General features: G+C 32.1%; 1 protein-coding gene across 7 annotated transcripts in view; it reads left to right on the top strand.

The window, feature by feature from the left end:
• Nucleotides 1-20,888, top strand: part of ADGRL3 (adhesion G protein-coupled receptor L3) — an 858,314-nt gene that overhangs the window by 151,857 nt on the left and 685,569 nt on the right. For all 7 annotated transcript variants that reach the window (XM_059922921.1, XM_059922920.1, XM_059922919.1 and 4 more), the window contains exon 2: nt 14,915-14,983. The gene's annotated coding sequence lies outside the window, so the exon portion shown is untranslated. The remainder of the gene's footprint in view (nt 1-14,914; nt 14,984-20,888) is intronic.

The following is a 20,888-nucleotide window of genomic DNA, read 5'->3' as shown; positions in this document are numbered from 1 at the left end:
TATTTTCATTATGAACTTACCTGTATTTTTTAGGACAGATACTCTGGAAGCAATAAACAGTATGAATTGGCAGAAAGAAAACGGGAGATGTAGAAAACTATGATAGACTTCTGTAAATAAAAATTAGCAAAAAATGTTATCAGAATACCACAGAGCTTAGTGTTCTTTAGAAATAAGCATAAATTGTGAAACATACCTATCCAGTCATAAAGTTGAAGACAAATATACAGAAACAGTTAAAGGAATTATGAAATTGTGTGTGAGCTGAAGTAAAGAAGTTCTCTGAGGAAGGATGCATTTTATTTTATGCTGCAAGGGTATATTTGAAAGTGCTATTTTTATGATATATATATGTAAGAAAAAATGATTACTTCCTAGATACTTCTGCTATAGTATATCCCAGTGCCTATTGTTAATGTCTATTTTTCAAAGCTTTGTGTAGCCATTTACCAATGACAAGCTCATCTTCCTGTATTTTATTTATTTATTTATTTTTTTTTGAATTTTATTTTATTTATTTTTTTATACAGCAGGAACTAATAAGAACCATCTTCCTGTATTTTAATTCAGAGCATAACATGTTGACACCAATGTCCCCATGACTAGCCCTTAACTACTTTTTCTCTGATTTTAAATTCTGTATTGTTGCTACAACTGTCTAGCTTGAGGAATTTTAAATGTTTCTTTTAGAACTTTATATTGGATGCCTGTTAGAATGGCAACTTCTCTGTTTAAGCAATCTGTTGATATGAGTAGCATTTGTCCTAACTAACATTAATATTAGAGGAGATTATTGTAATAATCATCATGTAAGCCTAGTGAAACTCTTACATGTGTCCTAGCTTCCTAGTCCTGGGAGGGGAAACTTCTGTTTCAGTTGTTGAAACAATTATTGTATTGTTGAAATTATTGTGTTGTATTGTTGAAAATTATTGTAATTATTCTTTCTAAGGCTATAGGAGAAAGCTATTAGTGTAAATTTCATTAACTAAATTAATGAATTAATTAAATGATTAATATAAACTTGATAAGAAACAAAAGCAAGTACATAATTTCATCTAAAATGCCATGCATTTTTATATCTAAATTTTTTATGATATAGTCTTACTCCAAAAGACTTGAAGATATAAATTTCATTTAAGTATTTTTTAATGGGCGTAATACAAAGTATCATCAGAAGTGATTACTTGATGTTCTTTTTTGTTTATTAATAAAGAATGCAATGATATCTATACTTCATTTTGTCAGGATTCCTGAGACAAGTGTCCCAATTTTTAAAAAAACCTCAAATTAAATGCTAGTAATACTTGGCTGTTTAGGATTTTTTTTTAATGTTTGAAAAAATTTTGCCCTTTGTTTACTCTTTCTTGTAGTGATACTCACTTATTTCTTGAAATGGCTAGAATTGTGAGCACGTAAGTTATGATGCCCAGCATAATATAAGCATGTCATTTATTTCTGTCCTTTTTGAATATTGTCTTATGACTCTGCCATTTAATACTTCTTTCATGTTGAGAAAGTTTTACATTCTTTATACTGCAGATTCATCATCTCTTGAATGGTGATAATGTTATTTACTTTATAAGTTAAGATTTTAAAAATTATGCATGTAAAGCATCAAGTGTAACATTTACAGCCTTAATAGCTAAAAAAAATATGTGCCTATTATGTGCTAAAAACAGTTCTAGCTTTTTCACATGGTCTACTTTTAAAATCTTCTCAATAATATTTTAAGATAGCTCATAGACCCAGTTTTACAGATGAGCAAACTGAATCACAAACAATTGAAGTAATTTAAGTTCATACAGTTAGTGTCAGAGTTATAATTTGTAATCAAGCAGCCTGGTTCTAGAGCATACACTTTATGGGTTTTTTTTTTGCTGTTATTACATAGATATTTTATATGTTATATGCATAATTTATGATAAATAATCAGAGGTGTGAGAGAACCACTCAATAAATGATATATCCTGTCTTCTATAGGTTTATTATGTGGTGGGTGATATATGAAATGTGAAATAGAGTATATAAGGCAAAATTATATTTATCTTGTATAAAACCCTATTGTGCATCTTCTTTCAGTTCTTTTTTTTTTTTTTAAAGTATTTACCTCATTTTTTTTGAATATTTATTTACACACCTGTTTTCTCCATAGGGTATGAAGCTTCTTAGTAAGCAGGGATCTCATGGTTGTTTTTTTTTTGTGTCACACATAACAGTGTAGAGATTAGAGCACAGTTGATTTTGAATAAATTTTGTAGGATGAATGAATAAATAAGTGAAGCCGTTAACATAAATGGAGAATCAAAGAGGGACATTCTAAACGTTGGTCACGATATGCACAACAGGTTGGAGTTAGAAATGGAAACAGGGCATTTGAGAGATCACCAAAATGCAGTAATGATAGTAATGGTTACAGTAATGTGACTTGCAGTAGTCTTTTCAATAATAACCATACTTTAATGTCATCAAGTTTTGAACAGCTGTGTTTTGTGTGATGTTGTAATAGATGTAATAAAAAATAATTCTGCACGCATGTTCTTAAAACTATTCTAGCAATTATGATAAAACTTACTTTTGCCTTAGGTTGAATTTCTAGATGGAACATTAAACAGTAGGATATTCTCTAAATGACAACAAAAAAATGCTTCTCTGGTAAAGGAAATGGAAGATGAGATAGGTGTTGTAGGCTAATATCATTATACCCAAGCCATGAAACAATGAATGGTTAGGATATTATCACTATCATGCAGATGCCACTGCCTGGGTATCCTTCTAACTGAAGTTGGTTGCTGTAAACAGGGAAGGGAAAAAAAAATAAAAGAAACTTTTACCGTTGAGTTAACTTGACTACTTAACTTTAAAGATGACAATGCCAAAAAACAAAAAACTTCAATCCAACTACCACTCAGAAGTTCAACTGATTTTTCTAAATTGTAAAATCTACATTTTAGCTCTACAGAAACTGCTGAAGAGACCAATACTTTGGGAAATAAAAAGGTGTTGAGGAGACTCTCAGCAAACATAAGCAACTAGATGTTTAAGATCGTTTGAGCTAAACTATCTCAAAAAGAATTACACCTTCCATGTAATGGAGACAAGGTAAAAGTATCCTTGGTGCCATCCTTGTTGTACATTTTCAGGTGGTCCAGGGGTAGTTTGCAGTGGTCCTGTTGCATGTCAGGAACTCTCAGTTTTTGGATGAGCAGAAATTTTGATGGGATGCTTCATGGTAGCAAATCTAAAGTTGGTTCTGCTTCAAAACTAAAAGCAATTCTTGGAACTCCTCAAGTTTTGCACCACAAATATTTTCTTGTCTAAAGTGTATAGAACGGTAGAACACCAGTTAGTATCCTTAGGACCTGCAAATATCAACCAAAAAACTAATTTTCCTTCTCTTTTTTCTCCCCTTCCCAAATAGCATTAAAAAATTTGTATTTCTGTTTTGTATAGTAAGAATTCTACATAATACCTACAACATTTTCAACACACGATGAGTATAGATTGATGAGAATAATGATGAAAGGAGGAAAGATATTTGTTGGGCTTAGGAAAGTTATTATCTTAATTCTGTTGTGAAGTTCATTCAATTTTCCAACAAATTACACTACGTATTGAATAACCGATTTGAACTAGGGTTTACAATTTATACTCTGATGAAATGACAGCTACTTTCCCTGAAAATAGGGTAGTAGTTTTAGGGGGAGAAAATTAAGACATTTTATTTTTTAAAAAAGGAGTAATGGTACTTAGTAGCTTTATTTTAAAACAACTCTTCTCCTTCCAATGTGTATAGAGTCACTAGAGATGCTGAAAAGGCTCTAGGTTTCTGCAAAGCCACAGTCTTATGGAACATTTAAGTGGCAGTAGTTCCACTAGCTTTACCATTAGCCACATAAACATCAGCTTCTATTGAGACATTGTAAAGGCACAAGTGGAATGCAGCCTGGCATGCTGCTGTCTATGCTGCTTTAATAGTGCATCTGCATCATTTTTCCCAGTGGAAAATAACAGGATGTCGCCTTGTATTTTTTTTGTTTTTTTTGTTTATAACTACTGTATAATAAAATATAGCCATAATAAATAGCATCTAAGCTAATAAAGCAGATTTGGACTGAATCCATTTTGCCTTCATCACTTAGTGTAGCTCAGGCTTTTAAGTAGCTATGTATCCTAAATTGGCTTAATTGGATCAGGTTGCATTTGACTGCAGTGAAGTAGAGAAAGATTTTATTTTTATTTGATGTTTAGGTAATATTTTCAGTATATTTTCCTTTGTACTGCACTGTGCTATTAACACAGTTTGTCCAGATTGTAATGTAAATTGCACTTTGATTAAGGTAGTTGACCTCTTAAGCTATTTTTGTTGTTGTTTTGTTATTGTTACTATTATTATTCTTATTCTTAATGCTGGTAATTAAATAGCTCCAAAGAAAGGTGTTGTACATTGTTAAGAATTGGATCTGAGTGTCCTGGGAGCAGGAATAATGTTTACTTCAGTTTTGCAGCTCTGTTAGCTAACCCAGCTTCAGGTTTTCTGTGGCTTTGTTTATTGGATTGATTACTGAATGAAAATGGCTATGAATAGTTTTCTTCCTTGAAATCTAAATATATAAATAGGTTTGCTTTTTTAATATATTTAAAATTTTCATCCTTTTTAATAGAACGAAGGTTAAAATTACAAGTTGAAATATAGAATTTAAAAGCTGTTGACTATCAGTAGGAATTTTGCCAAGCATTAGAAGAAAAAAATTAATTTTGGGGGTGAAAAAATGATTTCAGCCAAGTTTTTCAAACCCTTTCTGTCTTACCCTTCCAGAAATACCTTGTTCATCTTTGATCTTGATTCGTAACTATAATAACCGTAGCTTGCTGTGTTTACGGTTATAATAGGTATGTAATAATCGTGTAAGAGGGGATATATGACTATGTTTTCTATAAAGCATGGTCATTTAGTTCTAAATGCTATTTGAAGGAATAAGAAACATGCAAAATTTTATTTTCATTTATAGTTATAGGTAACTTTATATATGCATATTTTATCTCATGAATTTGAGAATTTAACTTTATTTGTTAAGAGGAAAAGTAGAAAAAAATAGAAAAAAAACATTTTATTTTAACCATTAGTATTTCCTTTACATCTCCTGAAAGCATACTTTAAAGTAAATTGGTTATATTCAGTAACAAAGGAAACTAAATTCCAGTACCAAGTAAATTTTAAAAACTCAGTATTTTAATTCAGTGATTTCCCTTGTGTTATGTTCCTTGACTTGTTATTCTGAAAAGTACTGTTTCATTTTGATAGACCTTACTTTTTAAAGATTTGTGTTGATTGCTTGCAAGCAGTATTTATTACTGTTAAAAGACCTGTGAATAAATATGGTTCCCCCAACCCGCCCCCCCAAAACCCCCAACTAATTAAAAATATTCTACTGGACATTGTTTAGAAGGAGAGATGTGAATTTCCCCCCTCATGGGTATGTGATATTTAAATAGCTTAGGGACTTCCCTGGTGGCACAGTGGTTAAGACTCTGCACTTCCAATGCAGGGGGCCCGGGTTCAATCCCTGTTCAGGGAACTAGATCCCATATGCATGCCGCAACTAAGAGTTTGCATGCCACATCTAAGGAGCCTGCATGCCTCAACTAAGGAGCCTGCCTGCCGCAACTAAGGAGCTAGCGAGCCGCAACTAAGACCCAGCGCAACCAAATAAATAAATAAATCTTAAAAAATAAATAAATAGCTTAAAATGTGGGTTTATGTGCTCTTCTTTTGATGTACATAATTTATAGAAATAAAATAGATATATTTAAAAGTAACATCCTCAAAGGGCATGTGTAAAACACACACGTATATACATATCCTTTAAACTTTATCAAGGGCGTTAACTTTTAATTGTCTATAATACCAACATAGTTTGACCTTATTGAACTGCACAAAAGTAAAAATTCAGTTATATAGAATCTTGTTTGGGCAATGTGTTCTTTGCATAGAGAAAAACTTATGAAAAATTGAAGCAAACACCTACCCAATTAAAGTGGCAAAACTCCAAATGTTTGATAATTTGAATAAAACAGTTTCCAAGGTTCTTTTTAGGTAGATTTCATTTTTCCTCAGAGCTTCAGGTATTCGTGGTGGTGGTTAGTCTGTCAGTATGTCATTGTGCTGCCTCTGCTTCTGATTTCTACTTGATAGAACTCTATAGAAAATAAAGAATAACTAAGTGTTGACTGAGGGCCTGTCTGTGAGTCAAGTGCACTGAGTTTTAGTGCAGTGTGACTATTTTCTTTTTTAAACATATTTCTTGATTAAGGACTATATGTTAGATTGATCTGATTTCCAGATGGTGGAGTCTCGTGATAAGGGACTTTTTACTGTGGCATATAAAGCACATCGTTTTAAAGATCTCAGTACTCAAGATTTTCTGCTTGAAATCTTATACAAAGTGAGAAATAAAGCTGCATGCAATGAACTACAGGAAGTGTAAGAATGGTACAGAAAAAAGGAGGAGAAAGCAGAGTAGCAGTGCAATGGAAATCTGATATTTGATATGTAAGCTATTCCCTTTTAGTCCTGCAGCCAGATTTTTTTTTTTTTTTCACTTGTGCAGAAGCATTTCTTTCTTTCTTTCTGCTTTTTGATCCCACACCCTGCCCCCTGCACAGTTGGAATGTTCCCAAAAGACTTTGGCAGAGGTCACTTCTCAGAGGCTTTTTAAACTTTAGTTAGAATACATTTATTGATTTTTTTTTAATGACCAGTGGAATGAGGAGTTTTGGAAAAAGCTCATCTGAGATTCAGTGTCTGACTTGGCAATCCAAACTCTTTTAAACCTTTGAGAACACTTCATTAGATGCCAGGTCCTCATCGTTAGTAAAACTCTGTGAGGATTCTGGCATATTGGATTTTCCTTGGGATTGATATCAGCTGACAATTTGGCCTCACAGATATCAGAGATAAAAATCATTTTTCTGGAACTGACAGAAACTGTATAAGTATTTAAAAGTTCAGTAACTCTTTTTAAAAAATTCAGTCATGAGTCTGTTGAAAGTATTTGGTAGCATGAGTTGGCACACAATAACTTGTTCTTAGGCTCTTTTCCTTATTTGTAATCGTTTGAGATTAAACCGTTTTAATTGTCTAAATTAGCCATGAAGAGAAAGAGAAAGTACATTTCTGTCAACTGAAAACCTGATAATTAAGGATAGGATAATGTTTAAAGAAAAATATCTTTTCATATTTCAGCATTTCTGCTTCAGTGCATTTTAAAGTTTCTTGTTTAAATTTTGAACATGAGATAAAACTTGACAAGATTTCCTACATCCTTAATTCTGAGATAATTCTCATATGAATCAGTGAGTGTACTCCCCAAGTTATTCTGGTTGATACTGTTCTAGCACCCATGTTTCAGGTTAGGCTCTGGTGTTTGACTGGTGTCAAAGGAAACAAGATGGACTGATTGTAGAGTGTTTAAATAATATACACTGAAAGTTGATTATTATGCATTGTATTTAAAAATTACTATACATTGTATTTAAAAATTATTTAGAGGTCATTTAAATAGCAAATATCTGCAATACATACAAAATGAATTAATTCATATGTAACCTTTCAAAAATACATATCTTATAAAAAACAAGATAACTGTACTTTTTTTCTTTTTTCAATCCACCTTAAAAAAAAGGAAAAATTATGAGCTTTAAAATGTATATTCAAAGAAGCAATAGCAATCAATATCACTTGGTTGATGTATATATTAAATTAATTCTATATAATTTGTGAATCATAGTTTTGTATTTTCACAGGAATTCTGAGACCACATTTTTTCTAACTCCTGTATTTGAAAAAAATGTTTATTATTCAAAATTTGCTATATGGCTACTGAAGTGGAAACAAATAGATATTGATCTAAATAATCCTCTTTTTAATAAAACTTCTTGGGTACTCAATTACTGTTATATTTTCATTACTTATAAAGCAAACTGTTCAAATTATTTTGAACTGTTCTGTCATAGAACATATAAATGTGTATTTTTTAAACAATTAATACTTCATGATATAAGTAATGAAGTGGATTTCAGTGTGTTCTACCAGAAAATGATTATTTAAAAGTATAGAGAATAGGCACTTTTTATTATAAATGAAAGAAGCTAGATAACTCCTTTTATTGTAGAACTTGGAAATCATGATTAGGATGCAAATATGTGTTATTATAGTTAAAACATAGCCATTTTTGAGGGTTAAAAACACAGATTAAATTGGATGAAAAGAAAGAATTGGAAAGAAAAGAACATACATTGCATAGGAAATAATCTTCCTGGAATCCCACCAACTCTTCTTAGGGTTAGAGCAATGGGCTGATGACTACTTGTAATGCAGAAATGTTAAAGGGAAAGCAGGAAACCCTTCTGCCCTCAGCCATTAATCCATCTTCCCCACACAGAGTTTCCATTATGAACTGAGTCATTTTCTAAGTATTGGTTCTAACTTTCCATAGTCACATCTGTTGTATATTTTACCATCGTTTCTCCCATCATAGGAAGCTTCTCGTTTTCCTGTAAGTGACAGAGTGCTTGAACTCCTTTTGCTGGTGAATTATTCACAGTAGGTCACATTTTTTCCCTTATTATGCCCTAGGGCAGTAGCTGCAGAGGTCCTTACATAGGAACAAGCTAAAGCATCTGTGACTCAGTTCTAAGGCCAAGCCCGAAGAAAGAGGTGCTTGTGGGTACAAAAACTTGGGAGAGAATAATGTTCTTGCCTTGTAGTATCTTTATCAAGGCCAAAAGAGTACAGCAGAAACAGACCCCTGAAGGAATTACCACTCAAGTACAATGCCTTAACCAAGACAAGAGCTTTGGTGTTACATATGCCATGAACTTCTGATTAATCAGGAAATTACCATATCTGTGGGGCAGAAACAATCTTTATGTAATTGAATTACAAATGAAGTAAAAGACCTATTTTTGGTTTTGATTTTAATAAATAAAAACTGTTCTCTGTGAAAGTAAGAACTTTGTGTACACTATTCTAATCCTTGTTATTAACTACAGAGGCTGGGTATACAGGGGATGCTAATTAAGGGTTTTCCCCTTCCCTTCTGTTTGCCTACCATGTCCTATCCTATTCTACTTTATCTTATCCTGTCCTACCCAGTCCTATCCTCTGTATGCAGGCAGCCAAACTGACTGTCACGATAATAAATTTCTTCCCTTGTCTTGTGTTAATTATAACTTATTTTCATATTCATCTAAAGAAAATATAAGAAGTTCAGCATTTTATAAGTAAAAATGTTGGGTAATACATTGAGCTTTGAGGATTATTCCCTGTTTTGGATTGTCTGCAGTCCTTTCCCCCAGTGAACTATGAGTTGTCCATGTACTGTATATTATTTATATCCTTTGTAGATCTGTTGGCTGTTCCAAATAATATGTTATATTTTTTCCATGAGGAGGAATTTTATAAGTAATTTATTCTAATTTATCCACATTAAAAATGAAGATACTAAGGGCTAGAAGGGATGGGATTTTTTCATAATGTAAAATAAATAATTAGCGGGAGTGTTTTCATTTTAACATTGGTCTTCAGTCAACATTACACATTCTTTCCTTTATTATTCCCTTGTCTTTGTTAACTTGGCATTGAGTTTGCTCTTCTTTTCTTACTTCCATTTAAGGTAGAAGCTTTAGTTATTGATTTGGGAACTTCTCTGCTAATATAGATGTTGAAAGCTATACATTTGCTTTTAAGCACTACTTTAGCTGCATTTCATAAATTTTGTTATGTTGTGCTTTAGTTTTCCTTAAGTTGAAAATATTTTAAGTGATTTCTTCTTTGATGAATGGGATATTTCGAAAAAACATTTTTAAAAAGTCCAAATATCTAGGGATTTCCAAAACTTCTGTCTTTTTTATTTTGAATTTAATTCTGTTTTGTTTAGAAAACTCATGCTGTATGATTTCAATTCTTTTAAATTGGGAGAAAGATGGTATAATTCCTAGGTAAAAATGCCACAGCATCCCTACTGTTCTTACCAAAAGCAGAGTAGTTTTTCTGGCATAAGCACTTAATTTATTATATGACTAGTCAATTTCCATTGTCCTGAAATAGTTGTTTTTGGCAATTTTGTCCAGTTTTATAATTGATTTAGAAGTCTACCCTAAGGTACTCTCCTTTATACAATAGCATACATTCTTGGGGCCTCTAAACTATCACATGTGAAAAATATGGTGCATTTAGAACTAAACTTTGTCTCTCAATTTAAAATGCACCAGGAGTTTAGAGATGTTTTTGTGCTCAAAGTGTTGAGGCTAAATTCTTGGAGTTTACCTTAACAAGCTACTCTATCTGAGCTGTAATCTGTCTGAGGAACCAGGCAGCAACCCAAGCTGGCTGATGGGGAAATTCTATTTAATGGAGTAGAGTAGTGTCAAAAAATGTTTATAATGGAAAAGAATGTATTCATCCTATAGAGGGTCTTGAAAGCCAGACTCTATGGAAAGCAATAGGGTGCATTTTTGGATTACTGAGGAAAATGAGGTCTTAGATTATTCTGTTAACTGTTTGCAAGGTAGATTTAAAAGGGGATAGAATGGTGCTCTAAGAGTACCAAGGTGCTGTTGCAGTATGGCAGTTATGGGGGCCAGTGGTGACAACATGTAGTAGCAGGTGGCCAAACTAAGCGTCAGATGCTTTGGATTCTTGTTTTGGCACTATTACTTGATAACCATGATAATCTTTATGAGTTGTAGCTTTCTAATCTGTAAAATAGGAATATTTTTGCCTCTGCCTGCTTCATGTGGCTAGGATGATTATGTTAATGGAAATAGAGATGAAAAACAAATCTAAACACTGCAGAGAGAATAATATGGTGGTACATGGTGATGGTTATCAATAAGGAATTAAAGTAGAAAATATTTGAAGATAACTCATAGACTAGTAGATTGGAAGACTGAAAGGAGGTAGTTGGAAAAATGATTTGAACGTCACAACTAAAGAGGTAACACTTGAAGGCAAGTTGAAGGTATGGAGATGAAATATCAATAATGCTGTTAATGTATCTATTTATAGAGCTTTGTCTTGTATTTTCTTAACTTCCAAATAATTTGAAATGATAGTATGAAGGCCATATACTTCCTTTCACAGATAATAAATTGTGGCACCCAGTATTTATTTGTTTAATTCTGAAAATGATTGAAAGACTAGCTCTCATACACAAAAATATTGCCTTATAATGACTTCTTTGATTCATTGTATTTTTATAAAATCTCAGTTCTCATTGATCTTTTAAAAATATCACTGTCATCTTAGGTTGCAGACCATCTATTAACTGATACCAGAATGATCTTTTAAAAATATGTTTGTACATGTCACTTCTTTATTGCTTCATGAACCTTTCCTGGGCAGTTCAGTACAAGATGTCAGATACTTTTGGAATTAATGCCACACAGACAAAGATAAGAAAATGTCTTTTCCTCTTAATTCCAGAGTAATTTTTACTGAGATTTCCTGGGGAATCTCATTTAAATATCAGAATGTGAATGTGCCTCCTAATAGTCATCAATGTTAGGAAATTCCAAGATGACTATTTCCTGAAAAATTCATTTAAGGAAGCTTGTTTTCTGCCTTCCATTATAAACATCCTCGTAACATATATGGACAGTAATAGTCAGTATAATGCTATTTGAGAAGCTTGAGGGTATAGACTCTGAATTTGGACTACTTGTGATCAAATTCTGATTTACCACTTAGTGTCTTAGAATATTTATTTGTAAAATAAAGAAGATAGCATTCATACCAAACTCAGAAGATTTTTGTAAAGGTTAAATGAGAATATAAATAAAGTTTTTTAGTCCTTAAAATTTTTTAAGTTAAATGAGAATATAAATTGTTCAGAAAATAGTGTTTAAAACTTAAAAATATATTTTTTAAAAGTCTTAAGAATATAAAATCAGACTTTCTCTTTTTCTCTTTCTCTCTTTTTCTCATTCTGTCTTAATCCCCATTGAGAATGATGTGTAAACTCTATAAGTGACATTTTTGTCTGTTCACTTCACTTCTGAATCCATAGTACCTAGAACAGTGCCTTGACACAGGGTAAATATTTAATTGCTAAGTGAAGGAAGGAAGGAAGGAAGGAAGGGAGGAAGCTGCTCTATTTTTTACACTTGCTAGCTCAGGATTAGAAAATTTACCTTGAACATTCATATTTGTCATGTATTTTTTTTAAATTGGAGAGTCAAACTTTATTGTTATATTAATTTCCATTTTTGATATCTTATATATGTGTTTGTTTACATTTTATCTAAAGCATGGACTAATTTAACTTTTAATTTTTAATTAAAGCAATCTAGTATTCATATCCAAAGTATTTCCATCGAATTCTTAAAACCTAGAGTGAATTGCAATAATTGCTTGTGAATTGCTTTTTATATAACTTTTGAACAGTAACGAAAACATGAAAATATAAACTCATCAAATTCTTATATCCTCCATGAGTGTTTTCCTTCGAAGTAGTCACATTGCTCAAAAATAATTCCAGTGACTTTTCTTTTAAAAATCCCTTTTAGACAAGTTTACTAACTAGAAAAGAAATTAGTAAATTCTAATTTACTAATTAGAAAAGAAAGTTTACTAACTAGAAAAGCCTTATTACTTTATACTGATAGAACAGTGTCATTTGATATACCTTTTCTTGCGCTTCTCTGCTTTTCTATTCCCTTTACCTGTCCACTCCTCTTTTCCTTTCTGTGTTTTACCTCAGACCTGGCCTTCCTCCTCTTAGGAGGCTAAGTGACCCTGTGTGTGCTTGTTCTTTCCTCTGAGTTGTCTACAACTCTTAAGTCCCTTAAGTGGCTGTAATTGAGTGAAGTACTGAGACATTGAATAGCCAAACTGTAAGTTGGAGAATCTCTATTCTTCTATATCAATAGAAATATGACCTACGGAGATAGTTATGCAAACAAAATCAAAGGCACCTATAATGGTGCACTTTTGTTCTTGGTCTCAATTTATGTAAGGTCAATCAATACAGACCGTTTCCAATTAATAATTTTAATTTTTAACTAAAAAAATTGTTTTGTTCACCCAGTCAGCATTTTTGAGGCTGTATTAGGGGCTTTGTTCTTTAGGGAGGGGTAATGGAAATTGAAGAAGTAGTCAGTCCCTGTTCTCAAACAATCCACATTACAATGTAGGGTTCAGCAAAATAAAAGAATATACAAAGAGGTAACGGAGCATCAGGGAAAATCTGCTTGGCTCTGTCTGTGGCGTAGTGGGTCTGGTGCTATCAGGGAGAATGTTGTGGAATAAGTTATGTTTGGATTGCAGGATGTATTTCCTAAATGGGAGAAAAAAGATCTAAAGCACGAGGATATTTGGAGGAGAACCTGTGCTGTCATTACCCACGATTGCCCAGATATGTAGAATATTTACAAGGTGGGACATGCTTTTTCTTCAAAAAACAGGGAAAAATACCTTATTGGTATTTTAGCCAATAATTATTCAAGGGATATATTCAATTTGTTGAAAGAAGAGTTGTACAGGGAAATTCAAGAAGTTGATGAAAAAATTGCTTTCAGGTTCCTGTTCAAGTGGTCAGATGTGCCATTCAAATATGGACTTGGATTGCTCTTGTACCAAACCTCACTGATTGGCCAAATATGGGTAGATATTCACTGGAAAAAATACAGCGAGTTCTATTGCTTTAATGTTTTAAAATGCTCAAACAAAATATAATGATTCTACTAGTGAATATTTTTCCACTAATTTGTTTTCATACATATCTGATGGTAATCAATAGTGATTCCGTAAAGGAGAATTCAATTTTAGTTTTATGCTAATGACTTTCTGCCTGTATCTAATTCCTTATCCATTTGGGGGACAAGATTCTAGAATAGATAATAGATTTTGTCATTGTTTTGGCATGTACATGATTACTTAACCTTCTGCTAATAGCATAATACTACTAATAGTGTAATAAATACTAAGTATCCTAATAATTAATACAGATGATGCTTGTATAAAGCATTAAATGGACTCACTGGAAAGTTCAAAAGTTGATAGGACCAGTTGCATAACACTTAGAAAACACTGAAATCTCAAAGAGTATACCTTGAAGGCCATTACTCCTTTTTACAATTTACTTTATATGTATATATAAAGTATACTATATATATAAAGTATATATATACTTTATATATATATATATACATGTCTTTACATTATTCCTTTTTTGGTAAAATGTCTGACATTGATATTATTTTAATAATAACAAAAATAGAAAATGCTATGGTAATTTACAGAAAATGAAGACCAAAATCTACCATTTAAGTAAACTCTAATATTATTGTTTATTCCTTTCTAATATTTTTAAAATCTGAAATTGTCTAAATTATTGTAATCATAGCTTCTGTATTTATACATGAGTACACAGAGCATGTGTATTTTTTGTGTTTGTGTGTATATGTATGATAGAGTAGGGAGATATAGTAAGGTCTTCCTCCAATTTTTTTCTCACAACAGTTCTAGTAATAAAAGTGGTTAAACACACCCAGGATCTTAGCTAGAAGTGCCTGTTGCAAGAAACAAGAACATTTCTTGGAAATCTCAGAATTTATTTTAAAACCTTGTGTGTTCATTGAATTAGGAAAATATTTAAATTCCATGCCTATCAAATTCATTCACTTTTCCCAGTGAACATTATAGTAAATGTGATGGCGTAGGAATATAGGTCACATGTAAATTGAAATTCATTTTTACACCTGGTTCTGCTGCTATACCCCACGCATTGTGGGAAAAAATACACTTGACAAACAATAAGAAATACACAAGTGTATTCAAGTAGTCCTACAACTATGACCATAAAATGAAATGTATATTTTTTCTCATCATCTAATTAACTTTTTTTTACAGAAATGTTTAAATGTTCAGTAAATCGGAGGAAAAAAACATGGATTTTTAGCAACTGAAGAGCAAATTAAGGTAATTATTAAATTATTGTTGGGAATCATGATTGTTAGTAATTTCAAAGTGTATTTAATATGTTTATATTCAAATTAGTATCTGCTTTTATAAATATCATATTGAAAATTTAACATTGTTTAATGGGCTACTGAAATGAAATTTTACATATTTTTGGAAAGTAGACACTTCTTGTGAACAAAAATGTAAATAATATACTTCAAAGTATTTGCTGTTGTGAGGAAGTGTACTCCAGCTATATGAAAAATAAATGAGCTACTAAAAATAAATAATTTCAGTAGCTTTCTACCTCTTTTAAAAGACACATCGCTGTCTTACTCTCTTAACTAATATGGAATAGATATTCAGATTTTTAAGAAATTAGTACATGTATATGACACAGTTCATTAAAGCCATTTTTGCTTAATTCATTCCATTTTCTCTCAATTACATATCTGTGATAGTGAATGTCAATATTAGGAAATAAAATGTATGCATTTTACAGACCAAGCTGTTTAACATAAAGCACGTTCTTTTCAAAAGTGTTTTTATTTATCACAAATATATTTATAGAGTACAACATAAGAGACTTCAAGGAGTATAACCTTAGGCCAGTACACGTATTTGCATCTTGTTCAGCAATTATTTGAAGGCTAAACAGGCCTTTATATTAATCAATCAACAATAAATTGGAATTTCCTTTCTTCTTAAAGTTACTAAAGTTAACTTCCTTAAAGCAATTTGGTAATTTCTAGAATGTAAATTCTTATAAATATGCAGCTTAAAAGTAGAAATAACTTTTTTATTTTCTTTATATTAAAATCATGTTCATTTAATTTTGAATTGTTAATATAATTTGTATGTATTATAAATCATTATAAACCTATTTTCAAAGATTCTGTATTTTCCTTTTTACTCTAAGAGTACTAACTTAAGACTATAAAAACATTACACTCACCTTTGTAGATACTAAAATTTCCCCTTGATGTCTCTTCTTTTAGATATTTTTGTTTTAATTTCTTTGTCACTGCTTTCTTCTGCACACATTCACAAATGCAAACAAATAATATTATCCCTCTTTTCCAGAATAGATATGATTGAATCTACTTTATTTGTATTTGCTAGCTTATCTATATATTGGCAGATAAATTTTACAGACATTCTTTTACTGACTTGAATAAAATGGGTTTTTTGGTACTTAGTGAAAGAAATAAATTTAGGCTGATTGAATCATTTTTTAAAAAGTAGGCTGATTGAATAGGCTGATTGAATCATTTTTTTGAAAAAAATTAAGCCAAACAAAACTTAGATGTCTTGCTCTGGAGAAATTAAATGCTGGTGGGAAAGATATGAAGCTCTATAGAAATTATTATATACATTTTAAAAGGGTCAGTTGCAAACTGCTAAGGAAACAAACGTGGGAGCAGCTCACTTTTGCTGGAGGCTCTTGAAACCTTCATGGAGGCTGTGAAATTCACTGTGGAGGTTGTTGAGACAGAGAAGGTGAGGTCACGCATTCCAGACTAACAGAACAGCTTGTGAAAGAGCATATAGAGCAAGGGATGGCCACTGAAGGATTGATATTTACTTTGTTGCTGAAGGGTTACACACGTGGTAGAACAATGTTAAGATATGAGTCTGGAAAAGTAGATTTGGAGCAGCCCATGTAATATATCATGTTTGCCAGACGAGTGCTTAATTTTCCATTAAGCTGTCTCTTTGGAGTGCTCAAGGGTATCTGTAAGGTTGTGAGAAGAAATTTTCAGAACCTCTCCTGATGGTTATTTTCATTAAGAAATATAAGAAAGAAAGGCCTTCTAATATTTAATATAATGACTGCTACTGGCCCTACATATGAAGTTTCTGGAAAATGGTAGGAATTTTTACAGTGTTAAATGATTGACAATGTTTGCTTCCTTGTTTTTTAATTGAAATATAATACATGTACTGTAAGTTCACCCTTTTAAAGTGTACAATTCAGTGGTTTTTAGTATATTCACAAAGTTGTGTAATTGTCACCACTATCTAATCTAGAAATTTTTTTTCATTCCTAAAAGAAACTTTGTACTCACGAGCAGTTACTCATTCCTCCCTCACCCCATCCCCTGGCAGCCACTAATATACCTTCTGCTGCTATGGATTTACCATATAAATGGAATCATACGATATTTTTGTATTTGCCCTTTTCACTTAACGTAATGTTTTCAAGTTTCACCCTTGTGTGAATCAGGACTTAATTTTTTTATGCATGGATAATAGTAGTAATATCACATTTTGCTGATCCATTAGTCAGTTGACAGACATTGGGTTTTTTTTATACTTTTTGGCTATTATGAGTAATGCTACTATGAACACTTATATCCAAGCTTTTGTGTAGACATATGTATTCATTTCTCATAGGTATATACCTGGGGTGGAATTGCTGGGTCATATGGTAACTGCATGTTTTATGTTTTGAGGAACTTCCAAATTGCTTTCCAAAGTGGCTATACCATTTTACATTCCCACCAAAATGTATGAGTGTTCTAATTTCATCATATTCTAGCCAAAAGTTATTGTCATTTTGAATTATAGCCATTCTGATGGATGTCAAGTGATATCTCATTGGATTTTGATAGCAGTGTTTGTTTTTAAGAGTATTTTAGTGTACTAATGTTACATGAGTTTGGATAATTGCATTAAATGTAATTATTGCCAAATTTAAACTAGACTGGTTCTCATATTTAGACAATACATGCATAAGTCAACAATAAAAAATGGTAGAGCTGGTGTTTTCTCTATTCCTATTAAGGGATATTTTCAGAGTCATTATATGATAAACATTGATAAGCTACTCAGATTTATTAAGGATAGCAAAAACAAAATAATCTCATACCATATGTGATTAAACTTGGCCTAAGGACATATTTGTCTTGCGGTATAAGTTAATGACAGTATACAGCATCATTAATAGCAAGACTTTTAATAACATCTGGAACACAAGTGCACACCTCTCTGGGTTTTTCAGCAATGTTTGAAGTCATGCTCAATCTAATCATTTATAAATTTTCACTAAATTTATGATAAATGTTTAGAAGCCTTATTTGAGATTTCCTGGGGGGAAGGAATGAAATCATTGGAAAAAACCCTAGTTCTTCCTGCTGTGGTAAAAATGGTTGAAATCACACAAGATAAATTATATGGCAACAAATAAAATTGTATTACTTTGTCACCAAATACTGTTGGAAGATGACATGAAAAACATTATTTTAACCAGAAAAAAAAAAAGTATTAGAACAAATTATGTAGTATGAGAGATTTGTTTTGCCTTTGGACAAAATATATGTTTTTCCAACATGCATTAATTTATGCTGTTTGTTAGATTATTTTTTAAAATCAGGTTTATTGTTATATAAGTATGTAATGTACAATTCTATTTTGATGCACAAAATTGTGTGAGAACGTACCACCAAAATCTAGATACAGAATATATCCTTCACCCCCAGTTCTCTTGTGCCCCTTTGTAGTCATTCCCTCCCACCACTATCAGCCCCCGGAAACTCTAGATTCTTCTTTAGAAACAAAATACAAAAAAAACAAAAACAAAAACACCTGAGAGGAAGCAGACTAAAGAGGTCAGGTTTTGAAAACAGATTCTATATATGACCTTCAGGGTGTTACTTATCCTCTCGCTGTTTCCATTTCTTTATTATAAATATGGGATTAACAAAACCGTCTACCACATATCATTTAGGATAGAGCTAGGTATATTTAAGCACTTATAAACACTTAATGTTTTTAAAATAAACTATAATTTTTTGAGCCTTTAAGGAAGGATATACTGGAGAAGATATATTTTCCACAGTAAATGACCTCTTAGTATGGATTCAACCACAAAGCGTCAAATCAAGTTTTCAAAATAATAAAACCAATTCAGGAACATCATGCTCTTGCAAGTTTTGGTTAATGGCTCCCTTCTTCCAATTCCTTAGGCACAAATGCTTGAAGTGCATCTTGAATTTTCTTTCACCTACATTGCACATTCATTAGCTACCGAGTACCTCTTTGGCTACTACCTTGGTCCAAATTGCAATCCCCTCTTGGCCGGAGAATTACAACATTCTCCTGTTTTTCTTGCTCCACTGTTTTCACTGTACAGCCCTGAGAGCCTCGTTCTACCCTCCACCTCCTCTGCCCTCCAGGCGCCATTTCCATTTGCTGAACACAAGAGGCCGCTCTATGAAGGAGCCTTAGCTCCTTCTACCAATCACACTCTCCCAAGTTACACCCATGGCTTATTTCCTAGGCTTCAAATATCGTCTTCTCTTGGCAGCCTTCCTTGAACAACCTACTTAAAATTGAAACTGTCTGGGGGCACTCCCCTGCCCTCCTCTCTTGCTTTATTTTTCTCCAGATCATATAATACCACTTTACACACAATTCTGTTTATTGTCTCATCCCATTAGTTAATGGATTTTAAATATTTCCTCTTTACAGCATCCTTTTCATTTCTACTTTTATGTGTCTTTTATATTGTACCACTGGCCTTGCTCATGGATTTGGATATTAGAAAGTTAATTCTGGAAGCAGGCAGTGTGGGGGGCCGTGTGACTAGAGGAAAGGAGGATTATCTTGGAAATATTTGCAATATCTCATGTAAGGAATTATAAAGATCTGGTTGAAGGCAACAACACCGGGGATGGAGTGGTAGTAACACATTCGAGACTATGTGTTTAAAAAGTAAAATTGACAAGTCTTAGTGACTGTATTTGATTAGTGAGAGTTGAAGTCTCAGTGGGACAAGTCTCAGGCTTGAAACTGGCAACCCCATGGATGGTGACGCCTTTTACTGAGCTTTAGGGAGCAGGGTTCTTTGTGTGTGTTTTTTTTACAGAAATAATTAATGGTTTCACAGAAATAATAATGCTTGTGTTTTACAGAAATAAAGTCCAGAGCTAGATGTTAATTTTTATCTTTAGGTAGAAATGATCTCTAAAAATACCACACCTTAAACTGAAGGTCATTAATATCTCACTTCTTTACCCAATTGTTTATAAGAATTAAAAAATATTTTGACTTGCTATGAAATTACATTTTCTAATTAATTTCAAAACCACAGTCAGAAAGTACAGGATGTAGAAACTGGCCATAGGCAGAGCAAAAGCACATTAATTATTCAGACAGTCATCCCTGCTTATCCCATTCTTGGAGATAAAGTGGCTGTCAGAATCTGTCAGCTATATAGTTAGTGCCCTTCAGAATTTACATGCATAAATGGTGACCTTTGGAAATTTGCATAAAGATAAGCCTGGCATTGGAATGATAGCTGCCAGTCAGTTTTGCAAGGCAAAAGTTGTCAGCCGCCATCTAAACCATAGAATGGGCAGTGAAGCAAGAATAGCAAATGGAGTATATACAAAACAACAATAATACTTATTTCACCAAAACAAAAATGCAACCTATTTTTAATAGAGGTTTATAATGGTTACAGAAGTTATAACCAATTACTGAATATCCTTGAATCAGTATTTTTGCTTTTCTCACTAAACATTTTTGTTAAAACTTTTGTTCTAAAATATCAAAAATTTAAAATTTAATCATTAAAATGTTTATTAGATGTTATAAAATCAACGTATACTCATTATAGAAAATTTAGAAATATTGCAAAGAAAGAGTATATTATCCATAACCCCATACCCAGAGGAAGCAGCGGTTAATGTTTTCGTGTAAATTTTTAGTTATCTTTTTAAATAAATAAATATACATAAACATATTCATAGCCTCATAAGTGGGCAAGTACCTTCTTACTAGCATTGTACTGTATTTTACTCAACATAAATACTACTGAGAGAAACTGAGATAAATATATATTTCTATAAATCTTTTGGTATATAAGTGATTATTTCCTTGAATAGATTTTTAGCAGTGGAATTATTGGGTTTAAGTT

This window comes from Balaenoptera ricei, chromosome 5, assembly GCF_028023285.1.
Source record: "Balaenoptera ricei isolate mBalRic1 chromosome 5, mBalRic1.hap2, whole genome shotgun sequence".
NCBI classification, from domain to species: Eukaryota; Metazoa; Chordata; class Mammalia; order Artiodactyla; family Balaenopteridae; genus Balaenoptera; species Balaenoptera ricei.
The sequence above is the reverse complement of the archived record's forward strand: the minus strand, read 5'-3'. Positions and strand labels throughout refer to the sequence as shown.